Here is a 17,159-nt window from a genome sequence, read left to right as displayed (position 1 = left end):
AGAAAAGAGGAGGGAAAATGTGTCTGTTTTTCATTTTTTTTATGCAATAGCACAAAGTGTTACTTTTTAAGGGTGCATGCACACTACGTAACGCCGGGCGTGTATGAGAGCCGTACACGCCGGCGTTACAGCAGGGCTGCCGAACACTTCCCATTCACTTCAATGGGAGCGCTTGTAAACGCCGCTGTTACGAGCGCTCCCATTGAAGTGAATGGGAAGTGTTCGGCAGTCTGCCGTAATGCCGGCGTGTACGGCTCTCATACACGCCCGGCGTTACTCAGTGTGCATGCACCCTAAGACTGAGGCCCCATGTTGGAAAAATGTAGCATTTATTGCTGTGGTTTTTTGAGCCAAAGTCAGGAGTGAATTTAACTCAAAGAGCTTCCTCTATATTGTCTATTCCCTTTCAAACCATTCCTTACTTTGGCTCAAAATACTGCAGCAAAAAAAAAAATGCTGCATTTCCACAATTTAGGCCTCAGCCTAAAATAGTTTTTCCTCTCCATTACGGTACTTCTTATTTTGTATGGTGTCATTGGTGGTGTGTCATTTTGTTAAAAAAAAGTATATCTATTGGTCCAATGATTCTGAAAAACGCTTACGCGTTTTGAGACACATGCTTCTTAGTCAAGCCATGACTAAGAGAGTCCAAAAATATATCAACGCGAATACAAAAATAAACACGTGAATAAAAAGTGAAATCCATATTCTAGGGTTCGGTGCACCAAAAGAGAACTAAACAAAAAGACTGTTGAATCTTCACAAAAATGTCGATAAAAAAGTATCAGCACCGATGATGTAAAAATATAAGTTAACTGTGTTCTCCTTTTTCAATTGTAATTTTTATTAAAGAATTTTCCATAACAAAAAGCAAAACCCATACAGAGAGAAGTCAGAACAGTTTAAGGGGTGGGGGGAGAAGGGGCTGGAGCTCCCAACCCCCACCCGGTAAGGTACAAAGAATCTAGTAAATCAGAGAAAATGCCCCAAGAAAGAGGTACAAAGAGAAACCAAACAAATGAAAACAGATAAAACTAGGAGACGGGGGAAGGGGGGGAGACAAGGACAATACGAGGGACAAAAGAAGAGCACAATGAGGGGAGAGAGGGAGGGGGGAAAGTGGAGACCTAGGTTGTTCTCTTTTTTTATTTTTATATGATTAAAAGTTAAACTTTATTTATAATATTGATGCTGATACTTTTTTTATCAACATTTTTGTCATGATTAAGAGATGTTTGTGAAATCGTCGTTTTTCATGATTACCCTTTTAACATGGAGATTAAAAGTTATATTTTAATCATAATTTTTTGTTTGGGCGCTGATCATTTTTACTGGGATGTGATAACTGAGATATCACTAGTTAAAGACACAGTCAAGAATGTTATGTTATAGGGGGCGTGGCTTGCCAGACATAAATAAAATTTATTATATTATTATTATAGCACTGTACTGTGTGAGTGGGGAGGAACGTCCGCCCAGTACTCGTCTATGGATGAGTACTATCAGGAGAGGAGGGAGCTGTTCCTCCCCGCTCTCACACTACAGCGCTATAGGTGCTGCTGTGAGGAAGGATGTTCCTGACAAACTGTCAGGAACTCCCTTCTGATGGTGAAGAGCTACGGTACCGATACCAATAGCTCTTTACACGGGGCACCAATTACTTCCTTCAACGTTAATGGCATGAACTCACCAGAAAAGAGACATAGTTTGCTTTGTATAATTAAAAGTGTGAAGTCAGAGATATTACTTCTCCAAGAGACACATTTCAAGGCGTCACAACACCCAACTATGCCCAAGTCCCAGTTTTCGCAGTGGACAAGACGATCTGAACTTCTACTCCTGACTGACTCTCTCCATCGGCTGGGTCCCAGACCTCTCGACTTGACTTTATCTACTGCTCACCTCTCTCTCTTTAGCCCTCCCCCCCCACTAACTGTCGAACCATCCTGTGCCCCCCCCCCCCTCTCTCCCCTACCCCTCTATTCCTCTCCCCCTTGGGAGATCGCTCCCCCCCCCCCTTTTATTGCAGGTTTGCTAATATTTAGGTGGCTAGGTAGTAGCCTCTTTTGTATTGACTTGTGATCAGCCATTTATCTTCGGTTGTTGTTTGTTTACTCCTATTAATGTTTACTTAACTATACCCATATATTGTCTCTTGAAGCTGTCTGATTTGCAATCTTTCATTTATGTATAATACAAAATGTTTAATAAAACTCGATTAAAAAAAAAAAAAAAAGAATGTGATGTTATATTCAGCTTGACCTGCTGCATATTAAGTTGAGAATCCCAACTTTGTTATGGTATCAGAGCTGTTTTTCTAGGGGGTATACTACTGAAGATACAACCATGTGAAGCAAACAACAATATTACAGACTGTATAGGCCTATATTTTAACTTAATGTAGATAGACTAATAAAGTATATTACAAAATGGTCACCAAACATCCTCTGACACAATAGTGAAAAAAAATGGGAGTTACACTTCAAGTGAATTTTAAATCTTAATTTTTTTTCAATGAAGATATAAAGAAATTGAACAACTTTGTTTTCTATTTAAATTATGGGTGAAAATGTATGTGGTACAAACTTTAGAATTAGGGTTATGTGTAGAGATGAGCGAACACTAAAATGTTCGAGGTTCGAAATTCGATTCGAACAGCCGCTCACTGTTCGAGTGTTCGAATGGGTTTCGAACCCCATTATAGTCTATGGGGAACATAAACTCGTTAAGGGGGAAACCCAAATTCGTGTCTGGAGGGTCACCAAGTCCACTATGACACCCCAGGAAATGATACCAACACCCTGGAATGACACTGGGACAGCAGGGGAAGCATGTCTGGGGGCATAAAAGTCACTTTATTTCATGGAAATCCCTGTCAGTTTGCGATTTTCGCAAGCTAACTTTTCCCCATAGAAATGCATTGGCCAGTGCTGATTGGCCAGAGTACGGAACTCGACCAATCAGCGCTGGCTCTGCTGGAGGAGGCGGAGTCTAAGATCGCTCCACACCAGTCTCCATTCAGGTCCGACCTTAGACTCCGCCTCCTCCGGCAGAGCCAGCGTTGATTGGCCGAAGGCTGGCCAATGCATTCCTATGCGAATGCAGAGACTTAGCAGTGCTGAGTCAGTTTTGCTCAACTACACATCTGATGCACACTCGGCACTGCTACATCAGATGTAGCAATCTGATGTAGCAGAGCCGAGGGTGCACTAGAACCCCTGTGCAAACTCAGTTCACGCTAATAGAATGCATTGGCCAGCGCTGATTGGCCAATGCATTCTATTAGCCCGATGAAGTAGAGCTGAATGTGTGTGCTAAGCACACACATTCAGCTCTACTTCATCGGGCTAATAGAATGCATTGGCCAGCGCTGATTGGCCAGAGTACGGAACTCGACCAATCAGCGCTGGCTCTGCTGGAGGAGGCGGAGTCTAAGATCGCTCCACACCAGTCTCCATTCAGGTCCGACCTTAGACTCCGCCTCCTCCAGCAGAGCCAGCACTGATTGGCCGAGTTCCGTACTCTGGCCAATCAGCACTGGCTAATGCATTGTATTGGCGTGATGAAGCAGTGCTGAATGTGTGTGCTTAGCACACACATTCAGCTCTACTTCATCGGGCTAATAGAATGCATTGGCCAATCAGCGCTGGCCAATGCATTCTATTAGCTTGATGAAGCAGAGTGTGCACAAGGGTTCAAGCGCACCCTCGGCTCTGATGTAGCAGAGCCGAGGGTGCGCTTGAACCCTTGTGCACACTCTGCTTCATCAAGCTAATAGAATGCATTGGCCAGCGCTGATTGAAGCAGAGCTGAATCTGTGTGCTTAGCCAACTACTCCACCGGTGTAGTTGAGCTAAACACACACATTCAGCACTGCTTCATCACGCCAATAGAATGCATTGGCCAGCACTGATTGGCCAGAGTACGGAATTCGGCCAATCAGCGCTGGCCAATGCATCCCTATGGGAAAAAGTTTATCTCACAAAAATCACAATTACACACCCGATAGAGCCCCAAAAAGTTATTTTTAATAACATTCCCCCCTAAATAAAGGTTATCCCTAGCTATCCCTGCCTGTACAGCTATCCCTGTCTCATAGTCACAAAGTTCACATTCTCATATGACCCGGATTTGAAATCCACTATTCGTCTAAAATGGAGGTCACCTGATTTCGGCAGCCAATGACTTTTTCCAATTTTTTTCAATGCCCCCAGTGTCGTAGTTCCTGTCCCACCTCCCCTGCGCTGTTATTGGTGCAAAAAAGGCGCCAGGGAAGGTGGGAGGGGAATCGAATTTTGGCGCACTTTACCACGTGGTGTTCGATTCAATTCGAACATGGCGAACACCCTGATATCCGATCGAACATGTGTTCGATAGAACACTGTTCGCTCATCTCTAGTTATGTGGGATGAGCATGCTGTGTCCACAGGAAACGGTCACAGACAAAGCTGTCAGACTTACCGGGAAATAGCTGCAGTCTATGACTGCTTAACCACAGAGGAAACCTAAAGTTTCCTTCCAGCTTTGCTAATAGTGAAAAATGCAAAACAGCACTAACACCATTTCTATAAGTGTAAATACAGTGGTGCTTGAAAACATGTTAACTCTTCAGAATTTTACATATTTCTTAAATGTGACCTAAAACTACATCAGGATTTCATACAAATCCTAAAAGTAGATAAAAAGAACCAGATCAAACAAATGGTAATTTAGAAGCAAATGACCCAATTTCCATGAGTGACAAAACCTTTAGGCCTTGGCCCCATGTGGCGTAAGTGCAGCGTTTTACAGTCCCTGTAAAATTGATAGGATTCTAGCATATCCCATCCACAGATTGCAAAAATATACTGTATCTGCAGTGGAAATGCGTAAGTTCCAAAACAGTTGCTGTAGATTTCCCTATTGCTGACCTGGGCAATGTACGGCCCGTGGGCCACACCGGCCCTCTGACTGCTTCTATCCGGCCCGCATAGCTAGTTGAAGTTTTTTCAAGGACCTGTGATGATGTCATCACAGCCTATCACCAGGATAGGTTATGACTCATTAGTGGGCGGAGCCACACAGGACTATGTGCTTGCTGCAAGCTACCGGCAATGGAGGCTGATGGATGATAAAGAGAGAAGAGACAGCATTTGTGAGCAAGAGGGAGGACTAGGGGCAGATGTAGGGGGGCAGTTAAATTGAATGCATATGGAGGGGGGACATTAAACTACTAGGGGGCAGATGTTCAAGGACCTGTGATATTATCACAGCCTATCACCAGGATAGGCTATGACTCGTTAGTGGGCGGAGCCACACAGGACTGTGTGCTTGATGAAAGCTGCCGGCAATGGGGGCTGCTGGATGATAAAGAGAGAAGAGACAGCATGTGTGAGCAAGAGGGGGGAACTAGGGGCAGATGTAGGGGGGCAGTTAAACTGAATGCACATGGAGAGGGGACATTATACTAGGGGGCAGATGGAGGGTGACATTAAACTGGGGCAGCTGGAGGAGGATATTAAACCATGGGGGGTAGCTGGAGGGGGACATGTCTGCCTCTAGTTGCCACCAATTTAATATCCCCCTCCAGCTGCCCCAGTTTAATGTTTCTGCTAGTTTATACTGGGGCATCAGGAGAGGGACTTAATACTGTGGGATATTTGGAGGGAAATGTTATAATGTGGGGGTGTATAATGTTAGGGTGACTGTAGGAGGATTTTACTTTGTGGAGCACATGGAAAAATGATTGAGATTGGGCGGAGTCAGTGGAGAAGTGGGTGGAGCTAAAATTGCCACTGTGCGCATGGCCCTCTAGAACCGTTACAATTTCTCATGTGGCCCCATGGGAAAATTAATTGCCCACCCTTCCCTATTGGTTTAATTGAAGCAGAAAGGTGATTCAAGGTGAGTATAAGTGTTTGTTATTTTTATTCACCTCCCCTGGGCTTCCACTTATTATACTCTGGGGCCTGAGGACACCCCATACTATAATAATAGCACTGAAACAAACCTGATGGAGAAAAACTATTTGTGGGGTTCTCATGAAGCTACTCTTGGGAGGATTCCATAATGTGTGGAGCCATTGTGGAGCAGATTGTACTGTGTGGGGGCTGTTGTGGAACAGATTGTACTGTGTGGGGGCCATTTACTATTTATATCACATTTTGTTTTCTAGAAGACATTACAGGCTGTAGTAACATTGCAAGCTCGATATAAAACAGATCCTGTGCAATGTAAATAGTGAACATTGATGGTTCAAAGATATGCCAAATGCAAAACTGTACTGAAAAGCTCTGTAACACCCCATTCACAAAACTTTATTTTTCTGGTCCGTAACTGTCCGCAATTGTGGTTTTGCAATTTGCAGTCTAGTGTTTCAAGATAGGATATGACATTATATGGACCGCATTTGGGGACCATAAATGCGACCCATAAACATGACTATGGTTGTGTGAATTGGGCCTTATTTTGTTTTTCTTTAAAGACAAAAGATGTTAATGGACATGAAGGGGCATAGACAACCACAAAGTAGTAATGTTTGAGTAAAAATAGTCTTTAAAGTGGGCAGTTTGTGGGTGTGCCTGGTGGTGAAAGGGGTATTCTCAGTCTAATTGGGGTGGAAGCTTGGGATATCTCCCAGCATCTGCTGTATGTCTATAAATCTTGTGCATGCATGTTTGTGATCGCGTGTGTCTGTATGTGTGTGTATATATATATATATATATATATATATATATATATAGTGAGGGAGGTAGCTTAATAGCAGCAAAGGTGCAGATCCAAAAAGTAAAAGACAGGGACACGAAATATGCAGCAAACCGGTTTATTTAGAAAAAAAACAATAAATAAAATACAGCCTTAACTTCAGGCAGATGTTGTCATCAACTTTAACAAGTTTTTACACCTTTATTGGATCCCTCTGTAGTTAATTCAGTTGATTTCACATCATTTTGAGACAGATGATAATGCATATCAGAGCAAAAACCAAGCAATGAGGACGAAATAACCGCCTGTAGAGCTCAGAGACAGGATTGTGTAGAGACACAGCTCTGTAGAAGGGTGCAACAAAAACCAAACCAAACCATAATTCTTAAATGTAAAAAGTTTGGAACTCTTCCTACTAGGGCTTGGTAAGAGAGGTGATGAAGAACCCAATAGTCACTGTGGCTGAACTCTGTGACAGATGGAAAGGACAACCAATGACCCTAAGCACACAGTCAGTACAACACAAAAGTGGCTTAGAGACAACTAAATGAATGTACATGAGTGGCCCAGCCAGAGTCCTGATATAATTAAACATTCCTAAAGAGACCTGAAAATGGCTGTCCACTGACAGTCCCCATCCGACCTGATAGAGTTTGAGAGGATTTACGGAGACGAATGACAAAAATTCCCAAATCCAGGTTTGCATCCTTGTGGTATCATAGACTTTCAGACTGTAATGTGTGTGTGTGTGTGTGTGTGTGTGTGTGTGTACAGCAACGCAGCTAGATCATGTTTATATAAACACACTCACATAGAGTATTGTGCGGTTGTGGTAAAAATGCTGAAAAATAAGAATGCTTTCAAAATAATGTGTAATAGTTTATTTTTGTCAATTAACAAAATTAAGCGAATAAACAAAAGAGAAATCTAAATCAAATAAAAATCAATACATCTCTATCCACAGAACATCTGGGGTTAGTTTTACAAGATGTTTGTAAAAACTGAAGGATGTTAATCAGCGACTGCTACAGGGTCCACAAATTTAAGGGGTCTAAAGGGCCCCTGCTGCTTTTTTTTCCCTTTTTTTTAACAGGCCATTACCTGCTGGAGTAACCCCAGAAAGAAATGGGCCCTATTTACTTACCCATCCCCGTTCCTGCTCACGGCTGCCTCCACTTCCCCTTCAGACCTCCAGGGGGCCCCGTGGGTCCCATATCACATTGCTGATGCTGAACAGCATCAGAACGTCGCTGTGGAGGGGACCCTATGGGATATTAAACTGTGTGGAGGAGCCACTATGGAATATTATACTGTCTGAAGGCCACTTTGGGACATTATAATGTGTGTAAATGGAAAAGGTGCTATGCATTGTGGGGGTTTGGGGGCCCAAGTCAAAATTTGCTATGGGGCCCAGTCTTTGCTAGTTACATTCCTTTGTATTACACCTGTCAAGTAAAGTCCCAGAAAAAGAAGTGTCATCCTAGAAGAGCTGGTAAATCTTTTAGTCTTCTTGGAATGCTCCTGCATCCTCTGGGCTCTTGAAAGAATAAATTATACATCCCAGCCAGTGGCGTAACTAGGAATGGCGGGGCCCCGTGGCGAACTTTTGACATGGGGCCCCCCCCATCCCAACTGACGCCGAAGACCTCGACTGACCCCCTCCTCCGCACTCTATTATGTCCCTTACTTACTTGCCCCTGCACACAGTATTAACCCCAATAGTGTCCCCTGCACACACAGTATTAACCCCAATAGTGTCCCCTGCACACACAGTATTAACCCCAATAGTGTCCCCTGCACACACAGTATTAACCCCAATAGTGTCCCCTGCACACACAGTATTAACCCCAATAGTGTCCCCTGCACACACAGTGTTAACCCCAATAGTGTCCCCTGCACACACAGTGTTAACCCCAATAGTGTCCCCTGCACACACAGTGTTAACCCCTATAGTGTCCCCTGCACACACAGTATTAACCCCTATAGTGTCCCCTGCACACACAGTGTTAACCCCTATAGTGTCCCCTGCACACACAGTGTTAACCCCTATAGTGTCCCCTGCACACACAGTGTTAACCCCTATAGTGTCCCCTGCACACAGTGTTAACCCCAATAGTGTCCCTCTGTGTACACCCATAAACAATTATTATACTCTGGGGTCTTTTCAGACCCCAGAGTATAATAATCGGAGACTAAATCGGGAATAAAAACATTAAAAAAAAAACCCACTGTTGCTTCTGTTCCCCGGCTCCTGTGCTGTGCTGTCCTCCTCTCGCATCCTTCGTTAATGACGTCGGACGTCACATGACCCGGGAAGCATGCCGGGTTCATGTGACGTCAGAGACGTCAGACAGCAGTAGGACGGAGGCCTGGCAGGATCGCGGAGAGGTAAGTAACAGTTTTTTATGTTTATTACCTCTCCCGATCCGCCGGTCATTATACTCGGGGGTCTGCAAAGACCCCCGAGTATAATGATAGCCTCTGTGGGGCCCGCGGTGTCACTTGCCGATCCCGGCCCAGCCAGGATCGGGAAGTGAATAGGGCCCGTAACTGCCTATTGAAAAAAACCGCAGCGGTAGCGGCTGTCACCGGGCCCCCTAATGGCCCGGGCCCTGTGGCAGCTGCTACTGCTGCTACCACGGTAGTTACGCCCCTGATCCCAGCCATGTCTCGATAAAAGGGATATGACCAGCATGTTGCACGTCAGTGTCACAGAAAGAAGTAAGGATACTAGGGGTTCTTCATTTGAATAGATTGGGAAACGCTGACTTATATGGTATGGAGAGGGGGCGGGGCTTTCCCTTGGGTCTTGTGCCTCTGACCATTTAAGACATTGGCTATGCCCATAAGTCCACATTTGAAATTCTTTGAACAGTTGTGGGCACCTGTGTCTAACCATGTAAATTCTAACAACCCAGGATAGTGTGGGGAATGCCATGCAACAAGATTCTTCAAAAGTTTCAGGATCAACGTGGAATAGTTCCAGCTGAAATGGGTATCTAGTGGAATACAAAGGTTTATTCGAAAATAGGGTAGGTATTTATCTCTAGTCTGCCAAAGTTAAAAATAATTTTTTTGGTAACAGAGGGGACATTACAATGTAATATTTCTGATTTAGAAGTATTAAGTTAAAGGCCCTACAGTTCTGTAAACTGGATATTAATCAAGTTTGGGAGGATGATCAGAGGTTTTGTCATAGTGAGCAGCATGTCATTCACGAACAGGTTAGTTTTATGTTCAGTTTATGATCCTATAACATCAGAATGAGATCGGAGAGTGGTTCTATGGAAAAGACTAATAAAAATGGAAGATAAGGGGCAGGTTTGCTTGATGTAACAACAGATCTTGATAGGTATCAGGAGGTCTGTCAGGAGCTTCAAAAAGGCATTGGGGTCACAATAAAGTGCCCATGAACCTCAGGAGATGGGCAAGATAGCTCCATGATAAACTATCAAAGGCTTTTTCAATATCTAAAGCCAATAATGAAATAATCTTGTAAAGAGAATTAGCCCAATGAATAATGTAACAAAGTTTAACATTATTTGAGTCCTGTCTACCTGGAATAAACCTACTTGGTTGGAATGTATGAGGGATGGAAGTAGTCTATTCAATTGAGTGGCGAGGATGGAGGAAAATAATCCTATATCTAAGTTTAAAAATTATATCCTGTAGGTTTGAAGTTATCAGGGGTAGTATCATCTTCATCAGTTTAGGAATAATCATTATTGACACGCTGAGCACAAAATTTATCTCCCTGCAGGATATGATTAAACATTTGGAGAAGGTGTGGCAAAAGAATAGCCCTAAATGTTTTTGTAGTATAGAGAGTCATTCTTAAGAGCATCTATAGCAGAGTCTAGTTCTTCCATAGTTATGGGTTCATTTAAGGAAGCAGCTTGGGGAGGTGTGACAGTGAGGAGAAGGAGGGATTAGAGAAAGGAGTCAATCTCATACACATTACATAATCTAATGCCCTTTATCTGATTCTCTAGATTATGGGAAACTTCTCTTGCCTCTTACCATCAATGATGGCTGAAGGGTCCCTCTCTCTGTTAGCACAGTAGAGATACTACATTAAGCAGTATTTTTCTGAGGTCATATACTCCCCCAAAACAGGACATAGCTATAGCTATACATGCTGCTGGCAAATGGGCAAAGAGCTGTGTACTGCTGAGCTATATAGTTGTCTGTAAGGAGAACTATTTGCAGTGGGACTGCTATTCGGCTGCTGAGGGAGGAAGCAGTTGACGCATGAGTGTAAACTCCTGTATTGTGCTACCAGAATTACTCTGTAATGAATTCATTTCTAGTTTAAGTATTGTTCTCTTCAGCCTGTCAACAGTCGCATGGATGTAAATAGAGCACTGAAGAAAGCTTTTGGGGAAGTTGCAGCCTATGTTCTTCTGTGTTGAAAAACATCTTTATCATCTCATTTATGTAATTTCTCATTTATAACAAAGAGCTTTCCTTCAGTGACACCCATAGAGCTCTTTCATGCACAGGTCAAAGCTCTAAGTTCTTTACATTTCATATTTGAAACATGAAAAAGTTTTTTACATTTTCAACTATATACAGTGATTTTTTTTTTTGAGCGAGCCAACCAAAATTTGCACAGAAATTTTTATTTATTTTTTTTAAATGGATGTGGTCATCTGAAAAAAAATAGTATTGAATCAGAAGACTGGTTCTCCAAAAAACACAAATAATAAGTGTCCTAAGTCATGTATTCTATGCTTGTCATCACATTAGCATATTACAGAGAGGCCTAGAATAGGACTAATAAGACAGCTATGGCACTGTAAACAAATGGCCCCAACCCACATATATAAACCAAAGGTGGTTTAGTTGCTATGATGACTTTGCTATTTCCTCGTCCAAGATGTGCCAATCATTCTTCATCCCCAGTATGGCACCCCTCTAAATCCTAGTTATTAGTTTAGTTCCTCTTCTGGCCATCAGCATGGTTTCCTCCTATCCCTTTCAATCATAGTCTCCAGGATAGCTCACTTATTACTGGTCCCCAACATGGCTCACATTCTCATTCCTGGTACCTTTAACAATAAGAAGCCCTTCTCTTCCTTAGCCCCTATGGTGACTTCTCTATTTCCTAGTTCAAGATGACCCTATTCTTGATTCCCAAGGTTCCCAAACACAGGTGAACCAAAACAGATAAACATATAAAGTTCCCACCCAATACTACTGCTGCTGGAGGGAGTCTAGCCAATTTACTAAGAATTAGAGGCCAGGGGCGTGGAAATGCAGATGGGGAGCAAGGTTGCGGTCAACCAACAGCATCTACTGTGCCTACTGCTCTGCGGCAGCAAGCATTGCGCTTCCCCACAGTCCCAGGCTTGATTGCCACATTAAGTAGGGTGCAGGGTACAACACTAACCAGGCCCGAGCACCAGGAAGAGGTGTTACAATGGCTGGTGGATAATGCTTCCAGCACATTCTCAACCAGCCAGTCAGTCTCTACATCAGCTCCTCCTCCTACCCAACAGTCTGGTCCTCCTTCCTCACAACATGCCCAATCTTCCCAGCAAAGTAATCCCTCCTTTTTCACCTCCCAGGAGCTGTTTTCGGGTCCATTTACTGTCCCTCTCTCTGTTCCACCACGTTCTGAATCACCGGAGGTACCAGATGAGCTTCTGCGTCCTGATGTCCAAACACTGGAGCATCCGCCATCTCCTGTTGTTGTTGTTGACCAGCAATCGGCCCTCAGTGATTACGATGATGAGTCACAGTTACCATCAGGGTAGCCTGTTGCCATGGTCGGTGTGCAGGAGGAGGAGGAGCCGAGAGAGGAATTGGAAGAGGAGGTGGTGGACGACGAGGACACTGACCCGACCTGGACAGGGGGATGTCAAGCGGGAAAAGCAGTGTAGATGTGAAGGGAAGTGCAGCACCAAAGAGGGTGGCTAGAGGCAGAGGCATGTCCGGAAGCAGAGGACACCTGCTTCACTGAAGCCAGGCCACAGCCAGCAGGGTCCAAAGTGTTCCCTATTCTAGCCAGTCTAGAAAAACTTCCACAACGAGGCCACAGTCTTCAGTGGTGTGGAAATTTTTTAATGTATGTGTGGAGGACAAATATAGTACAGTTTGTACACTTTGCAACTCGAAACTGAGTAGGGGCTCTGAAAAGAGCAACCTTACGACCACTGCCATGTGCCGTCATTTGGAATGCAAGCACTGGCCTCAGTGGGAGAGAGCAAACGCAGGACAATCTTTGTCCGGCGTTGCCGCCACTACCTCTCCCACTTTTGGCAGTGCTGGTGCTGCAGTCCAGACCAGCAACCAGGATACCTCCACATCTGCCACCTTGGAGACTTCGCCCTCGTCCTCCCCTTTTCCTGCCTCAGCTCCTTCTCCTGCACCATGTGCCTCTTCCCAGTAGCCCACCATCTCCCAGACGTTTGAGTGCAAGCAAAAATACAGTGCTACCCATCCACAAGCCTTAAACGCGCACATCTCCAAACTCCTGGCCCAGGAGATGTTGCCGTTCCGGCTTGTGGAAACTCAGGCCTTCCGTGACCTGATGGCAAGTGCGGCACCTCGCTATGCTGTCCTTAGCCGTCACTACTTCTCCCGCTGTGCCATCCCCGCCTTGCACCAGCACGTGTCACGCAACATCAGGCAGGCCCTAAGTTCCGCGCTTTGCACAAAGGTCCACTTGACCACCGACACGTGGACAAGCGCATGCGGACAGGGACGCTAGATTTCACTGACGGCACACTGGGTGAATGTAGTTGAGGCTGGGACCCGGTCACACACTGGGGCGGTCTACCTCATTTCCCCGCCAAACATTCCTGGCAGGGGCTCTGAACCACCACCCTCTTCCTCCGCCATCACATCAACCCCAGCTACCTGCTGGAAATGCTGCAGAACTGGCGTGGGGAGACGTCAGCAGGCTGTGCTGAAGCTCATCAACTTGGGGGACAGACAGCACACTGTCTCCGAGGTGAAGGATGCTCTCCTCGATGAGACGTCAACATGGTTTTCGCCGCTGCACCTGGACCCAGGCATGGTCCTGTGTGATAATGGCCGGAACCTGGTAGCGGCTCTGCAGCTTGCCAACCTCCAACACATGCTTGGCCCACATTTTCAATTTAGTGATGCAACGGTTTTTAAAAACGTACCCCAATTTACCAGAGCTACTGGTGAAAGTGCAGCGCTTGTGTGCCCACTTTCACAAGTCTACAGTAGCCGCAGCTAGCCTCCGAACCCTCCAGCAACGCCTCCATCTGCCAGAACACCAGCTGTTTTGCGACGTCCCCACACGCTGGAACTCGACATACCACATGTTGAGCAGAGTGTGTGAGCAGCAGAGACCCTTGATGGAGTACCATCTCCAAAACCCAAGGGTTCCTCAGAGTCAGCTCCCGCAGTTTCTGCACCAAGAGTGGCCATGGATGGTAGACTTATGCAAGATCTTGCATGTCTTTGAAGAGTCCACTAAGAGGGTCAGCTGTGATGAAGCACTCGTGAGTGTAACAATCCCGCTCCTGTGTGCCAGTGCACACCCTTGTCCAGTTCACAGCATATATTGAGGGAGGAAGAGGAGAAGGAGGATGACAAAGTTGCAGATGATCTCATTTTCACACAGGAGGCTGGAAGTTCATTGTGTCCCATTGCTGCAGCGCAGATCAGGAGAAATGGAGGAGGAGAAGGAAGAGAAGGAAATGGAGAGTGACCATTCCGGTGGGGGCAGCGAAGTCATGCGAAGTAACACTCTGGCACACATGGCTGTATTCATGTTGGGGTGCTTTTCAAGTGACAAACGCATTGTCAAAATCCTAGAGAGCAACCACTATTGGAATTTTGCAATCCTCGACCCCTGGTATAAAAATAATATCTCTACTTTTATTCTGGCATAGGGGAGGGCCAGTCGCATTAGTGATTGCCACAAGCAACTGGTGCAGAATATGATGGAGATGTTTCCATCCACTGTCATTGGCAGCAGAGAGGAGAGTTCCTCCAACAGACTAACAACTGCCATCCGGTCCACACCCACCAGGGGCACACTCTCCAAGGTCTGGGACACGTTAATGGCACCCACTCGCCAAATTACCGCCACTGAGGGGCCTAGTGTCACCAGGAGGAAGAAGTATAGGTGCATGTTACCTAGCCGACCCCAGCCCTGTCCTCTCCGATCCCTCTGCGCCCTATACTTATTGGGTCTCCAAGTTGGATTTGTGGCTGGAACTTGCGCTGTACGCATTGGAGGTCTTTTCCTGCCCTGTCGCCAGCGTGCTTTCGGAAAGGGTCTTCAGCGCAACTGGCTGTCATCTGACACTGCTGACCGGCTGACGCTGATCAAAATGAACAACCACTGAATAAAACGATCATTCTCATGTCCACCTGTGTCAAGCACCCCGACATGAAGTTTCATGTGTGTGCTCACCCTCTACAATTCCTCCTCCTGCTGGTTAGAGTCTCAATCCACTTTGATTCCCCAAACCCTGCTGGTTAGAGTCTCATTCCACCCTGATTCCCCAAAACTCTGCTGGTTAGAGTTTCAATCCACCCGGATTCCCTCAAACTCTGCTGGTCAGAGTCTCAATCCACCCGGATCCCCCCAAACTCTGCTGGTTAGAGGCTCAACTCACTCCAAGGGCCAAAAACACTGCTGGTGCAAGGCTCAACTAAGTTAAAGGGCCTAAAACTCTGCTGGTAAGAGGCTGAAGTCACCTAAAGGGCCTCAATCTCTGCTGGTAGATCAGCTTAAGGGCCTCTAACTTAATTTGGAAGGGTTCACGTTAAGGGCCAGAACCGTGAATTTTGGAAGGTATTACCACATCACAAACACACACACACACATCCACAATGACAGTTACGGGTGGGTACTGTTGGATTTCCCATTGCCTATTCCATGTGTGATTGTCACGGGCAATGTGATTTAAAGGGGTGCTTGGTAATGTTTCTTTAGCTTAAAATTTGGGTTTCTGTCCATTCAATTGGGGAGGAAAGAAGGTTTCCAGGTATTTTTCCACTTTCACAGAGGTTTTTTGAGTGTGGAAAGTATGTAGTTGTTAGGCAGTGATAGTGGGGTAGTACAGGGACTTTGGCATGTTAGATGCCTCCAGGCATGCTTCCCCTGCTGTCCCAGTTGCATTGCAGAGGTGTTGGCATCATTTCCTGAGGTGTCATAGTGGACTTGGTGACCCTCCTGAGTCGAATTGTGGGTTCCCCTGAAACGAAGCATTTTTCCCCATAGACTATAATGGGGTTCGATATTCGTTCGAATAGTCGAATATTGAGCGGCTATTCGAAACGAATAACGAATATTGAATATTTCACTGTTTGCTCATCTCTAATTGGGATCATTCTAGTGAGGGATCTCTGCTTTCTCCTTATGATGGAATTAAACTCTATGGGAGCTTTATTAAAGCTTTAAAGGAAAAAGATGACAGTCTATTTAAAAAAGATAAAATATACTAAAGTTAATTTCCATCTCCACATCCTCCCACAAACACTCATCTGTCCTGGAGAAACAGAAGTTATTGCCAACTTTAACTTTTAACACAGATGGAAAATGGTTTGGTTTTTCAGCTGTTATTAAAGGTTATCTTATCACTTGGGAACAAAGGTTCCATGGAGAGCTGGGATATTAATGCTAAAGGTATACCAAGGCAATGACTCATATTACTTATAGTGGGGACTAAGTACACTATTGCTTAACAGCTTGGTATAATATCCTGAATACAGGCTATATTGTCACATTTTACATAATCAGTCACATAGAAATATAAAGATAAACTATAGGCAATGATAATCTGTAAGACTAGGTTGATAATGGCAGATTTAAAATAAAATAAAGAAATACAAAAACAAAAAATTAGACAATATCTTTTAAATTTTTATTATATGTTTTATTTAAACACTTTAAGCAAATGAGCCACACTAGCATCTACCCCCTAGTAACAGAGGGAAAGATGCCAATTACATTAGAAAATTGATATTGAAAAACAGCACCAATGTGATAAAAACTTAACATTTAATAAATAGAATAGATATAAAATCCAAATTAATTGAAATATAGCAATTAAGAAACAGATCATACCAAATCTTGGCAACAACAACAATGGGGTTATCAATATGAAGAGTAAGGTGGCAATACTTAGTGCATGCAGACTGTTCTATAGAGGATAAGGGGCAAACTTCATACAATTCACCGGAGGTGCTCACAGTAGGCAGAAAAGTCCATATGCAATCCAAAAATCCATGTTAAAATACATACGGGAGGAGGCACGCCTGAGGAGGAAGAGCGACAGCTGTTTCATACAAATAGCAATTTTTCAAGCTCAGCTGTCGCTCTTCCTCCTCCTATATGTATTTTAACATGTATTTTTGAAATAAGATTGGAATTTTTATCATATTCTTCTAATGGTGAGTGCCCAGTTTTCTCTATTTTTGGATTGAACAATGGGGTTATCCAACCCAAAAAAATACATAAGAGGTTTAGAAGATACCTGGCC

General features: G+C 44.5%; 1 protein-coding gene and 1 pseudogene across 1 annotated transcript in view; both read left to right on the top strand.

Annotated features, from left to right (window-relative positions):
* The window catches only part of LOC142210018 (piRNA biogenesis protein EXD1-like), a 40,740-nt pseudogene extending 29,644 nt beyond the window's left edge, over positions 1 to 11,096 (top strand).
* The window catches only part of LOC142210854 (galactoside alpha-(1,2)-fucosyltransferase 2-like), a 102,289-nt gene that overhangs the window by 49,710 nt on the left and 35,420 nt on the right, over positions 1 to 17,159 (top strand). The gene's annotated exons all lie outside the window — the stretch shown is intronic.

This window comes from Leptodactylus fuscus, chromosome 6 (genome assembly GCF_031893055.1).
Source record: "Leptodactylus fuscus isolate aLepFus1 chromosome 6, aLepFus1.hap2, whole genome shotgun sequence".
Classification (NCBI taxonomy): domain Eukaryota; kingdom Metazoa; phylum Chordata; class Amphibia; order Anura; family Leptodactylidae; genus Leptodactylus; species Leptodactylus fuscus.
The sequence above is the reverse complement of the archived record's forward strand: the minus strand, read 5'-3'. Positions and strand labels throughout refer to the sequence as shown.